This window comes from Chionomys nivalis, chromosome 4 (assembly GCF_950005125.1).
Source record: "Chionomys nivalis chromosome 4, mChiNiv1.1, whole genome shotgun sequence".
Taxonomy (NCBI): Eukaryota; Metazoa; Chordata; class Mammalia; order Rodentia; family Cricetidae; genus Chionomys; species Chionomys nivalis.
The window spans coordinates 27,301,498-27,322,267 of record NC_080089.1 but is presented as its reverse complement, the minus strand read 5'-3'; positions in this window follow the sequence as shown (position 1 = coordinate 27,322,267).

Below are 20,770 nucleotides of genomic sequence, written 5' to 3'. Positions count from 1 at the left end.
ATTATTCAGTGATGGGAGCTGCTGGGAACTCCAGACACTTCCGCTCCTGCCTTTGTGCTGCTGCTTAGGACCCACAAACCTGCCCCTTCGAGCACCTTTCTCCTGCCCCAGACAATCTGACCTCGGCAAACCTGCCCCTTCGAGCACCCTTCTCCTGCCCCAGACAATCTGACCACGGGAAGTTTCACTGGCTCTGCATCTTTTTTTAATTATTTAAGTTAGTTGTAAGAATTTGTTTTTTTAAAAAAAATCAGGATTTCACATAAAACCCAGTTTCTCTTGAAAAACCTTAAGTGCTGGCATCACTGGCTGTGTATTTATGCCCAGGAGCAATCTGCCTGCTCTGAGTAGCAGCTGCCCCCTTTGGAACACAGCGTTCCCCCATTTACCCACTCTCCACCCCTCCCACATGCCCCCCACTCACTCATGTCATCCACCCAGCCCATGGGCTCTTGCACTGATGGTTTTCTAAAATAAGCAATTAGCTCTCATGGAGGAGCATAGGAAAAGAAATGAAGACAACTTTTTCTTGATGTCGGTTTGGTGAATGTTCCTCAAAAAGGTCTAGCAGGAAATTAGAGTGAAATTCCACGCATTTATTTAACCATCCTTTACTCATCTGTTTACTTATCACTCTTTACCAACAAGCTGTTGGCATTTTGTAGCAGGAGATACACTCATTTCTCTCTGCACACCCGTGTAGATGGCAACGCTGGCATTCAGTAGATCATGCTCCATGGAAGAAGGGAAAGATGAGTTATGAAAGCCAGTGATTCTAAGGGACACGTGTCATCTGAAGCTTCCATCCCCACAGGCTGGACTTCTCCTGATTCTCTAAGCTCTCCAGCATAGGGCAGTATGTACTCTGTCGAGACAAGACTCTCTCTCCCACCAATAAGCTTGGTTGATCACTAATGACAACCAAGGAAGGCAAACAAATTCCTACCTGGAACCAAACACCAGCTTATGGTTTGACATATAGACGGCAGCTTCTCTACTAACCACCACCTGTCAGATTCCAACTTGGTGTCAGTGAGAAGGAAACAGCGCTGAGTGAAATAACCCTGAGTGTATAAACACTGAGGATCCCATGGGTCGAGTCCGGTAACTGAATACTCTATGCTGCCACCCTGAAGGAGCCCCAGGAGGCAATAATAAAAATGTTCTAGGAAAGTCCCTGGACTCCCCCTGGTCTCCCATGAGATTCTAGCAAGCAGTGAGACAGTAACCTGAGAGTCCTCACATCCTTGATCCTTATAGACAGGAGGAGACACTACATGAAAGCTATTAATATGTATTTTAAAACATCCTGTCACTCGATGTACTGACAAATTTGAGGCTTCACAAATGACCTCAAGAATAGCAACGAGGACAGACAGGAGACATGGCTTGCTGGTGAAAAGCACCTGTTGCCCTTGCAGAGGACCTGGATTCGGTTCCCACACAGAGACTCAAAACCACTGGTAACTCCAGGACCAGGGGATCCTGTGTCTTCCTGTGACTTCCAAAGGCTCTAGGCTTGCACGTGTGGTGTGCATACATATCTGGAGTAAGGCAAACCACTACTCACGCACATAAAATAGATAAACAAATGATTTTTTTAAAGAATAAAAAGATTCTCCTGTAGGAGTTTCAATAAGAAGGGTAAACTTGGCTCATATCCACGATGTAATATTTTTCTACACAGCCGAGAGTAACACTGAGAAGAGAGAAGAGACTCCCCGCAACGTGCATCGTAACTGCTCCAGCCCTATCTTCATGGTTGGATTTCTGGAGCCTACAGCATCACTTCTCCTCTTGTTTCCAATACTGTGCTCCTGCAAACAAGGTCTTTATCCTAACATTTGATTAAACTTCTTACGACATCAGCTTGATGGTATGGCCACCCTCCCTCTTAAAGTTACTCTCTGTTGCCTGGAGCCTGACATTCGCAGAGCCAACAAACGTTTCTACTTAGTGCATGCCCGACATTAAGGGCAAATGCCCACATTCTTTAGTTTTGGATATTTGGCCCTTGCCTGTCTCTTCTGTGTGACCTTCCCATTCTTACCCACATCGCTTTATTCATCCCCAGCAAGCCAGACTACTTACAGTCCCACAAATCATTCGCTGCCCTTGAGCCTCCGCACGCATTGTTACTTCACCTGAAATATGCCTGCCTGGCATCTTTCTCTACCACAGTCCCACGTCTTAATCTTAGAGACTGGGTTTAAATATTTCATGTACACATAGAGTCACATGCTCAGGAAAAGATAAGTATGTCTCTTTTCTTAGGTTCTTCCAAACGCCTAGTACTTTGTACTCATCCTGAATTGGGGACAAGAAAATTACACTGGTCTTCAACCCAAATACCTTTTGTTTTTCCTTCATCCTGCCTATTATCTTTCGGTCTTATATGTGATAAATAGTTTCAACCAATCTTGGGCTTTTATTTTTCACCTGTTCTCAAGTCAGTACCTATCTCTCCTGTTGTGTTTGCTTAGCATGGGGATCACAGTGGCTTCCAAAACTTGGAGCAACCAGTGTGTGATATTTTTCTTTTAAAAAGATGTAGGTACTTTTATTTTGTATGTGTATGGGTGTTTTGCCTGCATGTATGCCTGAGCACCACATGCATGCAGTGCACACTGAGTCCAGAAGAGGGCATGAGATCCCCTGCAGCTCAAGTTACAGACAGCTGTGAGCCACCATGAAGGTGCTACAAACTGAACTCAGTAGCCCTGCAAAAATAGCAAGTGCTTCTAAGCACGGAGCCATTTCTCCAGCCCTATAATGTTTCCTTTTACAGACAGCTTTCCACTTTTTCAGAAACCTTGACCTAATCCCATGCATAGAACTGTTATTCCTGTCTGCACACCCATCCAAGTACCAGACCCTTCCTCCTGGCTCAGCTGAACTGTACCTTCTGAGCTTGGATGTTTTGGTCCTGGTCATGCTGTTTAAAACAGTAGGCATTGCAATTTTATTACTCTCCAGCCCTTCATTTGGCTTTACTTTATTTCATGGAGTTTATTAGTTTCTTATATAATCCTTTCCTTCTAACTGTGTAGCTTCCCCACTATGACAATTTCCCTTCTGCACGGAGCATCCTTCATCCATAGAAGATACCCAAGAACGGTTGCTGAATTAATCATCTGACATGAGTACAAGGTGAGGCACCGACAATTTGATTTAGCTACTCTACAGAAATCATCTCTGCCAGCATATATAGTGTTCTTACTATAAACGACTCCTTTTCATTAAAAGTAATAAATCTTTCATTTAACTAATTTAAAAGATATATGGTTGGGATGGTTGTTTGTATTTCTGTAAATATTTAGGAGGAAAGTGTTTGTAAAGGGGCCACCTGTTGGTTCCCAGCTGGTGGGCAGCTCAGACTCAAAATAACCACACAGAAACTTAAGTGAATTGCTACTTAGCTCTTACATCTAGAATTAAACCATCTCCATTATTTTATATTTTACCATGAGTCTCGTGGTCTACCAGCAAGGTTCTGGCATCTATCTCCAGCAGGGCTATAGGGCTCCTCTCTGACTTTTCCTCCTTTCTCCCAGCATTCCGTTTAGTTTTTCCTGCCTAGTTCTGTTCCCCTATAGCTCTGCTATAGGCCCAAATCGATTTCTTTATTAACCAATGATATTTGCAGCATACAGAAAGGAATCCCACATCAGGAAAGAGAAACTCTCATGATCTGCAGAAGGGAGAGTCAGTCCCCCAAACAAGGCATAACGGTTTACACTCCTGATGTTTGAGAGGCTGAAGCAAGAAAATTGTATGAGCTTGAAGACAACATGAATGACTCAGTGAGTTTCAGGCCAGCCTGGGTTACAGAGTGGAGCCCTGTCTCAGGAAAAGAAAATCAAAATGACAATAAAAAGCTAAACTGTGATCCTCAGCCAATACACAAATAGTATACACCCCCATTCAGAAGTCTCCCCTGAGTCCTGTTGGCCTGGAATTACAAAGTCCTCCTGGAAGCTTGCACAATTCTGCGGAAATAGCTCTATAGAACATGGTGTTTTCTCTCTGCTCTTCCTTTACCATTCCCATATTGGCCAGAGACGCTGGGGTAGGGGATACAGCTTTTTCCTTTTCATTGCTAACCAGGTGCCTGGTGAATAGGAAACGCATTGAACTGGAAAACTCTGAAGCTTGAGTTCAAGTTGATGTAACAGAAAGAATATCCGGCTTAGCAGAATTATGCTCATATCTTCCAGCTCGCTTCACTTGCTTCAGGGAATGCTGGGAGGTCTTCCCTCTGTGATAAGGTAAATCAGAGTGCATTTCCTATCCCTGTACCTTTACTTCCAGGCGTGGTGGCATGACTTCAGGTGGCCAAACTGGGGCCTAGGGAATAAGCTAGTGGGTAAGAATGCTTGCTATACAAGCATGAAAACCTGAATTTGGATCCCTGGCATTGATTTTAAAAGCTGTGTATAGTCGAGGAATTATTATCCCAAAACTGGATGAAGGCTATGGGAGCAAGGAGACATGAGGGTAACAGGAGTTTGATGGCTATGACCGTAGTTTTAAAACAACAAACTCCAGGTTCAGTGAAGATTTCCCAAAAGAATAAGGGAGAGAGCAATAGAGGACACTCAATGTCTTTCTCTAGTCTCTGTGCATGTCATGTGTACACCACACACACACACACACACACACGACTGGATAATTGGATGCATATGCTTGGAACATTAGTCATGAAAGGAGGGAAACAAGGCTGAGGTTGTAACTCCATGGGGGAATGGCTGCCTAGTGCAGGCAAACCTCAAAGCCCTGGGTTTGAAGCACATACTTTACAAAGTAAAAGAATGTACAGTGACAGAGATTAGCAACACAGAAACAGAACAACTAGTCCAGTTAAGACTAGACCCCAACGCACACAGTTGCCATGTGGGAGGAGTGGGGAGTTCAAGTACTAGAGCCGAAAGTGGTCACAGTGCCCTTATTCATTCTCTTAGGTTCTACTCTGTGTGTTCACCTTTCTATTGACATTGCGTGCTGCATATGTCCCCAATGGGAGGTCCCAGAGCTGGTTTCTGTGACACACAGTCTTTCTGGATCTCAACGTCTCAGCACAGTCACAATCAACAATTCTAACTTCCCGAGTTGGTGGGGAGTTAAGTGACATGAAATATTCAGATGAGGCCCTTCAGCAATGGGGGAGACACATGGCAAACTGCTCTATGTTTGAATTTCTGAATGGTTACGAAAAAAAATGTTCAGGAGCCAACCAGCCAGAGGAAATGGGTTGAATCAGTTGCAGTTTAAAAAGATTGCTTGAATGTTTGTGAAGGGTAAAACAATGTTTACCCCTCTGCTGGCAGCACAGGCTTAATTAGTGTTTGCAAACTACTTGACATCCTTGAAAGAAAGGTGCTACCCAAGCACAGGCCATTATCATAATCAGCTGGTGCCACACAGGCCTGCAACAAGGCAGACAGACAGAGATACTCAAGATGGAATGGATTGTGAAGAGGCCCAAGGGACAGATTTATTGAGACAGAATTCAATGACCATCAATATACTCATTTAAAATGTACAAGTCCAATGAGGCTTAGTATATACACACGTGTGTGTGGCCATTGCTACAGTCAATTTTAGAGCATTTTCATCACCTTGAGAAGAAAGCAATGCCTTTCCACTATTATCCTTTCTGTCCCCTCCCTTCCCCAGCTTAAACAACCACTTTTTACTCCCCATCTCTGTAGATTAGGAGCAATTCTAGGATGTTCATATAAATGGAATTGTATATTTGCCGGTTATTCTTGATTTTTTTTTGTCAATTTGATATAAACTGGGGTTATTTGTAATGGAGAATCTCAATTGAAGAAGAACCTCAATTGCACTGACCCGGGGGCAAGTCTATGGGGCATTTTCATGGTTGATTGATGTACAAGGGCCCAACTCACTGTGCATGACTTTGGCCCTGGAGAGGTGACCCTGAGAGATTTAAGGAAGGTAGCTGAACAAATGCCTAAAGTAGAAAGCAGTCAGCCTCTCTCTGTTGGTCCCCATCTCTCTCCTGCTTGAGTTCCTTACCCTGACTTCCACCAATGATGGACTAACTAGTCATGTAAGCCAAATAAACCCTATCCTCCCCAAGTCACTTTTGACTACAATGTTACTGCAGCAATAGGAAAGTAGCTGTCTTGCCTTCTGTGCTCTGTTCACTTAACCAACATTTGTCAGGTTGAGCCTTGATGCAGGAAGCATGGGTATGCATAGCTCTTTCCTAACTTTTTGTTATTAATATTTTGAGACAGGGTCTCACTATGTAAGAGAGGCTGGCTTTGATTTGTGAACCACCTGATGCAGTATCACAGGCATATGCCAACATACGGCTGGTGCTGTATCTTTGAGGGGCCAAATTATGTCCCTTTCCATGATGCCCACCGTATGAGTACCCATGTGATGGATATACCCGTCTGTACCATTTTGATATTATAAACAATGCTGTTATGAACGTTTGTGTGCAAGGTTCTGTTTGAACACATTCTTTACTTCTTTTAAGGGCAAACTTAGGAATGGAATTTTCAGGTTTCATGAGGACTCTACATATGTCTTTTGGGCAACCACTAGACTGTTTTCCATAGTGAAGGCACAGGTTACAATTCTACAAGGCTAATATTTCTTTGATCCTGTAAAAATGTGAGCATTTCCTTCCACTTGTAAGTATTTGAGTCTCTTTTGAATTTTTTCCATTTTCCAGGAAACTGCATGCATTACTGCACTAATGCACCTCGTCTTATATGAATATTTTGCTGCTCATGCAGCTGGCAGCTAGACACTTAGACAATTACTCTGACTTTTGTTGTATGTATACTGGAAGCTACTTTGGCCAACCATACTCTTTCTACTCTGAACTCTGCTGCATACTTCATTGATATGCACCCTGCTGTAATGCACCTCTTCTTTAAACTGGCCAACACCAGATTGGGACACTCACAGCCCATTTCTATCCTATCTAAGTAATGTCACTGTATGGGGCTACAATAAAAGGAGAAATGGTTCTGAACTGGTTCACCCATATCTAAGACTCTGGTTTGTGGTTTAACTTTTACCATGTATGCTGGATAAGATGCATATGGAAATTTATACATTTTTGTTTTTATTTATTTATTTATTCATTTATTTATTAAAGATTTCTGTCTCCTCCCTGCCACCGCCTCCCATTTCCCTTCCCCTCCTCCAATCAACTCCCCCTCTCTCGTCAGCCTGAAGAGCAGTCAGGGTTCCCTGCCCTGTGGGAAGTCCAAGGACCACTCACTTCCTTCCAGGTCTGGTAAGTTGAACAACCAAACAGCCTAGGCTCCCACAAAGCCAGTACGTGCAGTAGGATCAAAACCCCGTGCCATTGTTCTTGACTTCTCAGCAGTCCTCATTGTCTGCTATGTTCAGTGAGTCTGGTTTTATCCCATGCTTTTTTCAGACCCAGTTCAGCTGGCCTTGGTGAGTTCCCAATAGAACATCGCCATTGTCTCAGTGTGTGGGTGCACCCCTCACAGTCCTGAGTTCCCTGCTCGTGCTCTCTCTCCTACTGCTCCTGCTTTGGACCTTGGGGTTTCAGTCCGGTGCTCCAATGTTGGACTCTGTCTCTGTCTCCTTTCATTGCCTGATGAACGTTAATATCCAGGAGGATGACTATATGTTTTTCTTTGGATTCTCCTTCTTATTTAGCTTCTCTAGCATCACGAATTATAGGCTCAATGTCCTTCATTTACGGCTAGAAACCAATTATGAGTGAGTACATCCCATGTTCATCTTTTTGGGTCTGGCTTACCTCACTCAGGATAGTGTTTTCTATTTCCGTCCATTTGCATGCAAAATTCAAGAAGTCGTTGTGCTGAACAGAGAATTCTCAACAGAAGAAGTTCAAATGGCCAAAAGACACCTAAGGTCATGCTCAACTTCCTTAGCAATCAGGGAAATGCAAATCAAGACAACTTTAAGATACCATCTTACACCTGTCAGACTGGCTAAAATCAAAAACGCCAATGATGGCCTTTGCTGGAGAGGTTGTGGAGAAAGGGGTACACTCATCCATTGCTGGTGCGAATGCAAACTTGTGCAACCGCTTTGGAAAGCAGTGTGGCAGTTTCTCAGGAAATTTGGGATCAACCTACCCCTGGATCCAGCAATACCACTCTTGGGAATATACACAAGAGATGCCCTATCATACAACAAAAGTATATGCTCAACTATGTTCATAGCAGCATTGTTTGTAATAGCCAGAACCTGGAAACAACCTAGATGCCCTTCAATGGAAGAATGGATGAAGAAAATATGGAATATATACATATTAGAGTACTACTCAGCAGTAATTTATACATTTTTCACTGGGAAAGCTAGGGTGGTTAATAGTAAGAGAACACCTCTGACAGACATGTTTCAAAAGATCACGAAGTGGCATTAAAGGCATTGATTGATTCTGCGTTGTGTTAGCAGGACAGGTTGCTCCAGTTCTTCTAGGCCTACAGCCTTCCATTGTTGTTCCCTCTGCTCAGTTCAGACCCTTAAAGTTCCTGTTTTCCATTACTGTGATAAAGACCATGACCTAAAGCAGCTTGGGGGCGGGGGTCTGTTTGTCTTTATGTCATGACCACTACACATCACTGAGCAAAGTCAAGGCAGGAACTCAGGCAGGGCAGGAACTAAAACAGATCACAGAAGAACGCTGCATACTATCTTCCTTCCTGTGACTCACCCAGTGTACCTTCTTAGACATCACTTGCCCAGTGATAGGCCACTGCCAGTGGACTGGGCCCTCCTACACGGATGATTAATCAAGGAACGGGTCCACAGATGGGCCCAAAGACCAATCCGATAGAAGCAATTCCTCAACTGAGGCTCCCTCTTCCCAGGTGACTCCAGTTGGAAAAACAAAACAAAACCCAAAAAACTTTCCCAGTGCGGGATACTGTGGGATCAGAATCTGCAATCCCTCATCTAAGGGATCACCTAGACAGTGTTTCACTTCTTAGAAAAATGTAGCACATCCACGCCTCACCAGGCCCTTTAGAAGCATTAGGTTCAGAGCATTTTACATGTTAATTACAAATTCTTCCTTAGGGATACGATCAATGAAGATGCAGCCACATTCATCCAGTCAGATATGCATTTTAAATCTTCTTTTCATCCCCATAGCAGCATGAGCTCAAAAACTTACTTAGCATCTTTGAGAATTCGTTCCTTCATGGGGGATATTGGGAAATAATACTAGGAACTGCAGTGGGGGTGGATGATTAAGTAAAACAGAAGATATTTAAATTATAGTATTTTAGTACCTTTGGTCTCCTAAAGATTCTTACAAGCAGAGATGTAGTCATACATCCATGAGGACAACTGACATAGAGAAAAGGAAAAGAGACATGAGTGGGGATTTCTGGCTGAACGATGAAACTCTGAGAGCCTCTGTTAGGATATTCCAACCCTTATGTCTATTTCCCTTTTATTATAACAGCTAACACAACTTCACATCACATACCACATCAGTTATTAGATAAATGAAACTGTTGAGGGAGAAGGAAAGTGAGATAGCCCCAGCAGTCTACCTGACATTGCTCAATGCCAATGTGTCACAGGGCAGTCAGTCCACCCACTGGAATGGCCATAGCTGGCCCTGCCAAAGGCAATGATTAAAATTAGAAATGCTGCTTGCTTGGTAACAGTATTCCCCTTCCCAAATATGGCTTCAAATTTTAAATGTCATTTCTGGATTTTTTTAGTTTATTATTTTATGTGTATGAATATTTCCCCTGCATGTGCATCGTACATATGCCTAGTCCCTATAGGTCAGAAGAGAGCAATGGGTTCCTGGAACTGGACGATAGGTAGTTGTTAGTCAAGATATAGGTCTGGGAATCAAACTCAGGTCTTCTGTAAGAGCAACAAGTATTCTTAACCACTGAGCCCTCTCTCCAGCTCTGACATTTCTTTTTTTTTTTAATGTACTATAGACTTTACATGCTCCATTAATTCACACTAGAATTCAGAATGGTCAGAGTTGCCAGTTATTCTATTATAGGGAATTATTATAGGGAATTCTATTATTTATTTAGAAGCACAGGGAAAATAGAAAAAAAACTGTAAAATTGAATGTGTGTGCTAGTAGTAATAAGTTCTTTTTTTAAAAAAATGATACTATACTTTTTGCATAAAATCTATGACAGGCTTTTGTTAGAGAACTCACATTGTCTGTGTTGAAGGCTGAAAGCAGGCAGCAACCGTCCTCAATTCCAAAGGGGTCTCTTCATTGGAGAGCACAGGATCCTGCCACCTGATGAGAGGAGGACCTTAATGTGGCCACTGAGGATGGACATCCCAAAAGACTTATCTCCTGTCAGGGAACACACCAAACCTCCATTTCCTGAAGCAAGAGATGTTCATGAAGTGGACATACTAGACGTCAGTGGAAAATGGCTCTTGGGACATGAAAACCAAAGGCACATTTAGTGGACTGCAGTTGGCATCGCAGAACATCGGATTCCCGGAAAAACTGGGAGAAACTGAGGCTCTACAATGCCTCTGCTCCATTAAGCATCTTGTAAGCATCAGCCTTCCAAGACAGTCAATAAAATCAAATGGCAAATGGGTACAGCATCATGTGGGCTTTCTGTTTGGGTCTGCCTTCTGATATCTTTCTTTGCAGTGTTCTGTCAAATGGATTAAATTTCCTGCAACCCAATAAATATCCTTGTCCTTGCTCACACCCCTTCAGTGGCCCACGGAATTTTCAGCCTTACTTTAAAAACACCCAGCATTGGACCCAACAGATGTCCCTGGCTTATTATGGCCCCACATGAATCTTCAACCCTGAGGTCTTATACCTCCATCCTTTATTTATAGCTCCTAGCTCTTCAGCTTTAGTGGTACCTGCTCCAACTACCTATCTTCATCATTTCATAGGAGCCTGTAATGCATTGCCTGTTATCACCCAGTGATCTCTTGAGGACCAAGTGATCTAATCTCTGGTGTCTGAATGAGACAATAAGAAACTTAAAGACAAAAATCTGGTTTGCTTTTTTTTTTTTGTTTTTGTTTTATTTCAACTAGGAAATAAATACATATAGTATGGCTAACTGTCCCCAGTGGGAGGAATAGCAGGAGTGTTTGTTGAGAAGAAAGGGCAGGAAATTCCCTTACACAGCCCTAGCATCTTTCCCTTGTAACAGTCAAATAATTCTTCCCCTGTCCCTTATGCTCTTCTCGGTGACCATTGCCAAGAGACTCTGGCCTTCTCTGCCTTTCTCACAGAACATCTGTGGGTAGGAGATGAGTGTCACACAAAGGAACTAGGAGCTGTCATGTAGATGATGCTCCCAGGAGGTGGGACCTTGCCAAATCCACTTTTCCCTTTCAATACAACTGGCTGGAGCCACAAATCTGGTGGTCAAAGCAGATCTGAGAAGCAACCATTCCAAGCAAAGGTCCAGATCTCTGAGAGGGGAGTTTGGCAGACCCCAGTTGTCACGGTAACCAGGCTCTCAGCTTCAACATTTCCTGCTTATGTTTTTTAGTGTGGGGTTTATGTTTTGGAAAGATTTTTTTCCCTTTCTTTTTAACCTCCAAATTTGTGAGAAAATGTCTGCCATGGGAATTAAGAGAACACACTGCTTATAACTGAGTAGGAACCGTGGGGATTTAAAGGTCTCTCTGACTGAAAAATATCACACACAGGACTTGGAATCTAAGCAACAGAATATTAGGCCTGGGTTGCAGTCAGTCTCCCAGGCCTCCTGTGTGGCCTCCTTCTTTATTCAACCAATCCTTCTTATACCACAAAGATCACATAGCATTTTTAACAGAGATCAAGCATCTTCCATTTTGGGGGAGTAGAAGCACATTTAAGAGAAAAGAGCTAAGTCACATTCAGTATGGTTATTTACTACATATTTAGTCTCCAATCCCTTCAGCCCTTACACACCAACCTGAAAATGCTGCCAGTCATCCACCAGCTCCCTGAACACAGTTATGGCTGTAATTCTTGAGGACAAAGAAGAGGTGATACCCAGGGGACATGACGACCCAGGAGTGGCTGTGGGAAAGGTGAGCCCTCTTGCCAGACCTTTCGCTTTCCAGCTGAGAGCTCCTTCCCTGACTCTGAATGGCTAGCGAGGATTCCCTCCCAAAGAGACAAGGACAATGCCAATGACTCAGATGAAACCCTACAAGATAAGGCTTTGTCCTGCATTTCGGAGCCAGCAGGGCAGTTTGGGCGGATTTAAACTTGTAATAAAAACGGAGTGCCCAACTTTGCCAATTACATGGGGAATACCGCTTATGTCTCCAGTTAGCTGCTAAGATGCCTTAAGGGTTTAGATCAGAAGACACAGACAGAAGGAGACAGGAGTTATTAAATCTTGAAGTTGACACAGAAAAAAAATTAGAGATAAACAGATGAGAAATGGAACATCTTAAATCACAGCTAAGAGATCAAGTTGATGAAATAATCGGCAACTATAGGCATCATAAAATAGCAAGCTCAAGTGTGTATATACATGTATATAAGCACGTGTTACAAATATTTATATGACAAGCTCAACAAAAATATATGTGTTACAAATAATTATACATATATGCATGACCACTACATGTAATGTGAACACATGCTGTCATGTATTGAAGTAGCAACAGACCATTGAAGACTTCAAACAAGTTTGTTCTTGCAGCACAAGGCTGCACATATATATCATGCATCATTTCCGGAGGATATGGTAGTAACCTATCCATTCTAGGAGATGCACTGAGCTCACAGAGGTAGTCATCTCAGGCATACAACAACAAACATGTCAAAAAAGAATAAGAGAAACACTTCTTCCCTTCAAGAAGAATAACAATGTAATGGAAATTGCTCTTCTGGGGTGGATGCACCTGACATCTATGATCAATCTTCCATATTAAATTGTCTCTTAATTTGAGTTCAGGCACATTGGCCCAGGAGATACCTATGATAGAGTCATGAATTTGTAAGTGGAATTCTAAATTTTAATATAAGTGTTCAGTTCTTCAGGCCTCAAGGGACCATCGGTGAGTTCTTGGAGTCTCGGTAAAGATGTCCCTTACCCTACCACCATGTGTTAGCATCATCTTTATCATCGTGTTTCATCCTACACTTGATGAGGTTTAGAAAAGATCACCTCAGGCTTTAAATAGAGATGAATTTTAGCGTTTCAGAGTGAGTTTGACATCAAACTATTTCTCCTGATGCCATTACTACCACCAAAGGTTAAAAAATTCAACTTCCTATTGTTTTACCTTCTGTGAATAAATGGAGCAATTTATAATGACATTACCAAGGAAACTATTTGAAAATAGAAGAAAAGAAACTGGTGCCACATACCTATACTCTCAGTACTCTGGAGTTGAAGTAGTAGACTTGCAAGATTGAGGCTAGCTTGAGATATATACCAAAGTGGTGTGTGTGTGTGTGTTTGTGTGTGTGTGTGTGTGTGTGTGAGAGAGAGAGAGAGAGAGAGAGAGAGAGAGAGAGAGAGAGAGAGAAGAAAGTTACTAGATGCTTGCAATGTTCTTGATGATAAATCCTATTGGACTTAAAACAAGTTATCAATACTATATTGAGTTTATATTTCATCAAGTTTTTATGGAGGCAGATGAAAATTTAAGCTGAAGTTTGGACACATTTGCATCTCATGACTCTTGAAATGGGAAGATGGTAGCAGGAGCCTGAGACTAAGCAGATTAATTTGGAGGTTCTAGAGACATGAAGACCTGAACACATATTTCGAAATGCTAGTTCTACTCCTGAATTTATGATCTTATCATCAGGTAACTCCTGGACTAACTCAGATTAGCCCAAGAAAAAGGCAGCTTATTGTGGAAGGCTGGGAGTACCTTTTCCACCCTCTCCTGTGGTTAGTTGTAACTGTCAGCTTGACACAATTCCTAGGAAGAGAGTCTCAATGAGAGATGATCTATACTGGATTAGCCTGCGGGGAATACCCGTTGGAGGCTGTCATCATTCTGTTAGTTGATGTGGGAAGACCCAGCCCTGGAATGGGCAGCACCATTTCCTGACTTTGGATTCTGAGCTTTAGAAGGCAGAGGAGGTGGTGAGCTAAGCAATAAGAATGGTGTATCCACTCTCTCTGTGTCTCCAACTGTGATGTGGCTAACTGCATCAGATACCAGGCTTGCCTTTCCCACAATGATAGACCACAACCTGAAATTGCAAGCTGAATAGACTCTTTTCTCCCTTGCTTTTGCTGGGGTATTTAATCACAGCAATTTTGCTGGGGTATTTAATCACAGCAACAGAAAACAAAACTAGGACACTGATCACAGAATCAAGAAAATACGGCTTTATTTTTTGCTTACTTCATCATCTTGTCAAACTAATAGTGTCATGAAAGCATTTGTGCCATGATCATATAGCCTGCTATAGCTATTCTAATGCTTTATAAAGTAGACTTCAAGGCAAAATTAGTCCAAAGAGAAAAGAAGCAGTACAGTAAAGGAAACATTCACCTAGAAAATAAAATGATGGTAAATATACAAGTAATAAAGTCGAGGTCCCAATTTTATAAAAATACAACATTAATGAACATAAATATCATATAGGTCTTGATACAATAATAATAGATGATTTCAATACGTGTTTAGATAGGTCATAAAAACTAAAAGTCAAATAACAAACCTCAGACTTAAAATATAAGCTACATCCAAAGCACTTCACAGATACACCCAGAGCATGCTTCCCAATAGACACTGACGTATATATTCATCTCTGCAGCCTATGGACCCATCTCTAAAATAATTCATGTTCTACACCATAAATAAAGTTCTACATAATGCAAAAGAATTCAGGTAACCTTTTGCATCTTATCAGATTATTATGTAATCAAATCAGTAATACACAAACACATGAAGTGAAGAACACAGTCTTGAATGACAGCATGTCATTGAAAAAAGAAAACTAGAAATAAATTTAAAAGATTTTAGAATAAAGATAAAATAAAAACTCTCCAAAACCTTTAGGATACAGTTAAATTAATTCTAAGAGTCGGGCGGTGGTGGCGCACGCCTTTAATCCCAGCACTAGGGAGGCAGAGGCAGGAAGATCTCTGTGAGTTCAAGGCCAGCCTGATCTACAAGAGCTAGTTCCAGGACAGGAACCAAAAGCTACAGAGGAACCCTATCTCGAAAATCAAAAAAAAAAAAAAAGTAATTCTAAGAGGGGAGTTTATAACTATAAGTACTTCCATTAAAAATTTAGAAATACTTCCAATAAATAACAGAATGATGAACTAACTGCAAACAAGAAAACAAGAATAACCCAAACCTGAAATGGTAGACAGTGATAAATACCAAAGGAGAGATTAATAAAATGAAGATTAAGATAGAAATGCTTAGAATTGATCAGAGAGTTGGTTCTTTAGAAAAATGAGGTTGACAATCCCCTATGAAAACCAAACAAAAGAAAAAGAAAACCAAAATCAAGAAAATTCAAAATGGATAAAGGTTACCATAAATTTCATTGCAATATAGAGAATTATTATGGGGGTGCTTCAGAAACTTACATTCCATGAAGCTGGACAATCAAGAGACAACAGATAAGTCTTTAGACCATGTGGTCTGCCAAAATCAAACCAGGGAAGTGTGAACAACTTGTCTGTAACATTCCAACAACCGGGCAGGTTCTTAGCTCTGTCATCACAGTTAGGATTCAGACGACTTCCAGCTTTCTAAACAATATCTCATGTCACCATTTTACATTGTTTTCCCAGCTTCCCCCTTTCCACAGGCGTGTTCCTAGACACTGGCAGTGACCAGATTCCTAAACTCATTCCTAAAGTGTTATCATCTCAAAATGTTACAGAAATGGAAGCATACATTTAAAACAGAGCGAGAATGAAGGAAAGAAGATGAGAACACCCTCGGGGATCCTTGGGAGAATACCAAACCATTTAGCATATATGGAACAGGTATTAGACGGGGGGGGGGGGAGCAGGAAGAACACTCGAAGAACTTCAGTAGCTGAGGACTTGCAGAATTTTATTTAAAAAATTGCTTTCGGATGCAAAGTTGTATAAGCCCAAACAAAACAAATACAACAAAGACCTCAGTGAGCAGTTGCGCAGAAACTGCTGGAAACTGAAGACAAAGACAGCATCCTGACACAGCTCTGGGCAGTGGAGGAGGGAAGGGACACATTGCATGCAAAGCAAGGAGGATTACTGAATTTATTTCTGATTTGTCAGGAATAAGGGAGGCCAGGAAACAATGCAGCATCTTTAAAGATACTAGAAGAAAATGGTTTTCAGTCTAGAGTGTTGTATCCAGGATAGATGATAGATAGATAGATAGATAGATAGATAGATAGATAGATAGATAGATAGATAGATAGATAGATAGGATATATATATATATCATTCAGAAGCAAGGCTGGGACCCAGGCACATTTGAATGGACTAAGCTGTAATGAATTTTTCACCAGTAGACATTCAGTCCATGGTGCTGATGACTGGCAGTACATTGTAGAGTGGCAAACTATAGAGGAACACTCTCTACTCCCATGAAATAACATCATGACCAAGGGAGTCGAGGCCATCACCAACATGTTGGGGAGCAAGGGAGCAGACACTAGGCATGGCAGCAGGAACAACTGAATGCACACATTTGGAACTGAGAACAGGAACCAGAGAGAGTGAACCGGAAATAACATGAAACCCTGCCCCCCAGTGACATATTTCCTCTTGATAGGCCACACCTCCCAAGCATAACCAAATAGCCTTCAACTGAGGTCCAAGTATTCAAATATGAGAGAGTGAAGGGGACATAGCTCAGTCAAACGATCACAGAAATATACTGGCTTCCCCCCCTCTAATTATTTATTAAAAATCAAATCTTTCAGACTATTAATAGTCCTCACTGCAACAGGAATGTGAGATCAGGAAACTTGATCCACGAAGCCACGGAGGGAATCGAATATTCAGTGTCAAAAAGTAGTAGTTTTATTCTCTAATATATTTTCTCAAAATGTTGACTCTTCCTATTGATTACATGAATATATAAGAAAATGAATGGTAAAATTAGCATTTATTTGATTTACTTTAATTGAAAGTGTTAGAAACATTGAGAATGCAAGTTCCTCTGTTACAAGAGTCAAAGTATTGGGAGTAATTTTTTTTTTTTTTTTTTTTTTTTTTGGTTTTTCGAGACAGGTTTCTCTGTGGTTTTGGAGCCTGTCCTGGAACTAGCTCTGTAGACCAGGCTGGTCTCGAACTCACAGAGATCCACCTGCCTCTGCCTCCCGAGTGCTGGGATTAAAGGCGTGCGCCACCATCACCCGGCCTATTGGGAGTAATTTTATAGCTGCTTGCCTTCTTTTCATGGCTTTTGACATACATTCTTAGGCATATTATGTATCCTTAAAAAAAAATGTGTTTTCTCTTTCCCAAGCACTGGCTGGCTTTTGTTATTTGAACCTCTATGTATTCAGTGTCAAGAACTATCTGAGAGTTCGTCTGTCATGTGGGATGGTATGTAAAATGGTAGTGCCAACATTCCCATGTTCCAGGCTTTCCTATGGGCCACCAACCAGCTCCCAAATCATGATGCGGAGACTTACTAGTTACAGATGCTTGATCTTCTCTTATGTTTGTCCCACTAACTCTTATAACTTAAGTTAACCTGTTTCTCTTCATTTACATTTTGCTTTGGGATTTTTTTTTTTTAACCTTTCTTACTATCTGTATGTCCTACTTTCCTGTTTCTTGTGTCTAGCTGGCTGGATACTGGCCCCTGAAAACTCCCCCTTTCTCCCTCATTCTGTCTTCTCTCCCTCTCTCTCTCTCTCTCTCTCTCTCTCTCTCTCTGTAACCTAGATTTCTCCTACTTATTCTCTAGCTATTGGACATTCAGCTTTTTATTAGACCAATCAGGAACCTTAGGCAGTCAAGGTGCAACTTATCTTTACACAATTAAACAAGTGCAGCACAAATAAATGTAACACATTCTTATGCCATTAACAAAAGGAACAGAAACAAGTGTTAAGAGCACACCTTTACACAGTTAAAGTAATGTTCCACAGCACGAACAAATGTAACACGTCTTTGTCTAGTTAAAATAACAAGCCCCAACATGTCCACAATCCAGTGCTCCTTCTGTAACTCCACTGAAGTTCGCTCAAGTCTTACTTCCATCATGACGTCTTTTCCTCTCTTCCTTATGTGATGAACTATTTTTGTAAAGTGTGAAATGTGAATTTGTCAATGGGAAACAAGGTGACAGCAAGCTTTGCTGTCTGTGCATTAACTGGATAAGAGCTGCAACGCCTAGGACTGTGAGCCTTGAAGGAAGGTGGCATGATTGACACAGGTCGTGATGTGCTGCGTGTGCCACTGATGTTGTGATCTGCGGACAAACCACCAGAAGGGCTGCATCTTGTACAGTTACTCACCACGGATAAATACTCTGTGGTAATGAATCAGATGAGCAGGCTCAGTTCCCCCTGGGGTCCTGGACATGTGCTAAACACCATTAAAAACACTCTTCAAATCTGTTTAGTAATCACTATTTAGTGTTAGTGATGAGTTATTTCCGTTTGTATTGTAAGCACTCCTGCTGTTAATTTTGCTGTGGATAAGAACAGATATTGGGGGTGGGGCAGTTTAGCTCCCTAAACAGCAGTTATTTTGCGTGTCTTTGCTGCCCTGACTGTCTTGAACTAAAGGACTATTTGTCTAATGTCAGCCAGGAAGCCCTTCTGAAACACTCCACAGATGTGTGGAGAAAGCTAGGCCAAACCTGGCCTGAATTGCCGGAGTTCCTGAAGTACAGCCTCAGGCAGGGCTGTTTGAACCAGTTTGTAGTAGTCTTTTTGCTGTTGCAAGCCTTAATGAACTCTAAATGACCCCGCAACTCTTTCCACCTTGGCCAGAAGGACAGCTCTGGCCCTGGCAGAGAGACCACTGATACTGTCTCTAGGAGACAGAGCCATCATCTTCCAAACCACATCTCAGTGACAGTGATTGGTGATCAGGGTCAGTCTGTGGTTGATCCAGACAAATGGCTGTGATGGTTCTAAACATCCCTTCTTTGAGCTACTCTATCAGGCTGCAGCCCCTAGGAGCTCCTGTGCCGCCTCCCCGGAACCACATCAGTAAGTCTAACAAAATGTTTTCCTGGAGTGGGTTCTTTTCTTGCTTCCTGTTAGAGGTGAGCTGGCACTAGGAAGAGAGAGGCCTCGCAGAGACAGCAGAGGGCAGTAATGGGGAAGTGGCAAAAAGATAACAGTTCCTGTCCCTATTCTCCGCCATGTTCTCCTTGCACCTCTCACGCAGTTACCAAGCTGAAGGCCCTGAGTGGGCCCTGGCAGTGTTAGCAACCGCCGTGGCTGTTTACTGCAGAAGCAAGGCTAAGGCTAATCTAGCAATCCCACCTGCTCCCTGCTCACACCTGAGTGACCCCAGCCGTACCTGCTGCCCAGTTCCCGAGTGACCCACTATGTCACCCACGATGTCCTCTGGCTCCAGAGCAGCAGTGGTTGCTTAGGTTCACGGCGCTGGCTCCCAAGTGCTGTCCCGGCTGAAGCAGGAATTCCAGAGTCAGTCTGGCGCAGTCACGGGGTCGAGAGAGCCAGCTGTTGTTCCTCAGCTCAAGCAGCAGCCCATGATCGGCCAGGGCAGGAAAAACATAAAAACATGAGTAGCTGAGACGCTTGAGGAAGTGAAAAGGAGAAAGTGAAGAGCAGATCAAGGCTGTAAGGAGCAGAGACAAGAGCCTGCGGGTCCCAGGCACTAGATGGTTCCAGAGAGCCTTCTTTTTCGAGTCTTCAAGCCAAGGTTCCTCATAATGGAGGCCGCCGCAGAATTGCAACACTAGGAGGCGCCACTTGTCATTGTTCCCACTCCTGCCGCCCCTGGCGCTGCCCAACACTAAGGGACATGAAAACTGTTAAAGATCAGCCTCTGAAGAGCTTCTTGGCTACCCAGATGTCTACCCAGGTAGAGGAAGACACTGTCCGGCCAGCTGCTTGCCGACAGTAACAGACATACTGAATCACACTGCCGAAGGACGGGTGCTGCCGCTTAGATCCAAATGTCCTCCCAGGGCCCAGGGGCCCAAAGGCTTGGTAACAACTCAATGGTCTTGGGAGGTGATAGAAGCTTGAGAAGGTGCTGTTGGCTGGGACGTCGTAGGTTCATTGCCAGCATGTCCTTAAAGGGGATTATGGGAAAGTGATCTCTTTTTTCTTTCTCTCGACACCCAGCCACGGGGTGTTTTTCCTACCTCAGCTTGCAAATGTCCCCACAAGCCTTAATGCAACAGGGCAATCAAGCACAGACCAGAACATCTTGAAACCTTGAGGTAGAACGTGGCTCTACATACTGTGAGGAACGAAACGGAGAGATCTCATAGACCCCTTACTCTTTAGTTTCCCAAATAATGAATTATAAAACTTTAGTATAATATCAGAAGCAGGATACTGACATTCTTTTTTGTTGTTGTTTTGGTTTTGGTTTTTCAAGACCAAGTTTTTTCTGTAGCTTGGAGCCTTCCCTGGAACTAGCTCTTGTAGAGCAGGCTGGCTCCGGACTCACAGAGGTCCGCCTGCTTCTACCTCCCGAATGCTGGGATTAAAGTCGTGGGCCACCACCACCTGGTTAGGATATTGACATTCATATAATCAGTATTTCTACTCAGATTCCTTTCCTTGTGTGCATAATTTTAGATAATGTATCACAGGTATAAGTGTGTGCGTCTATCACCACCACCAAGATATAGAACCACTATACAGCCCCTGGGA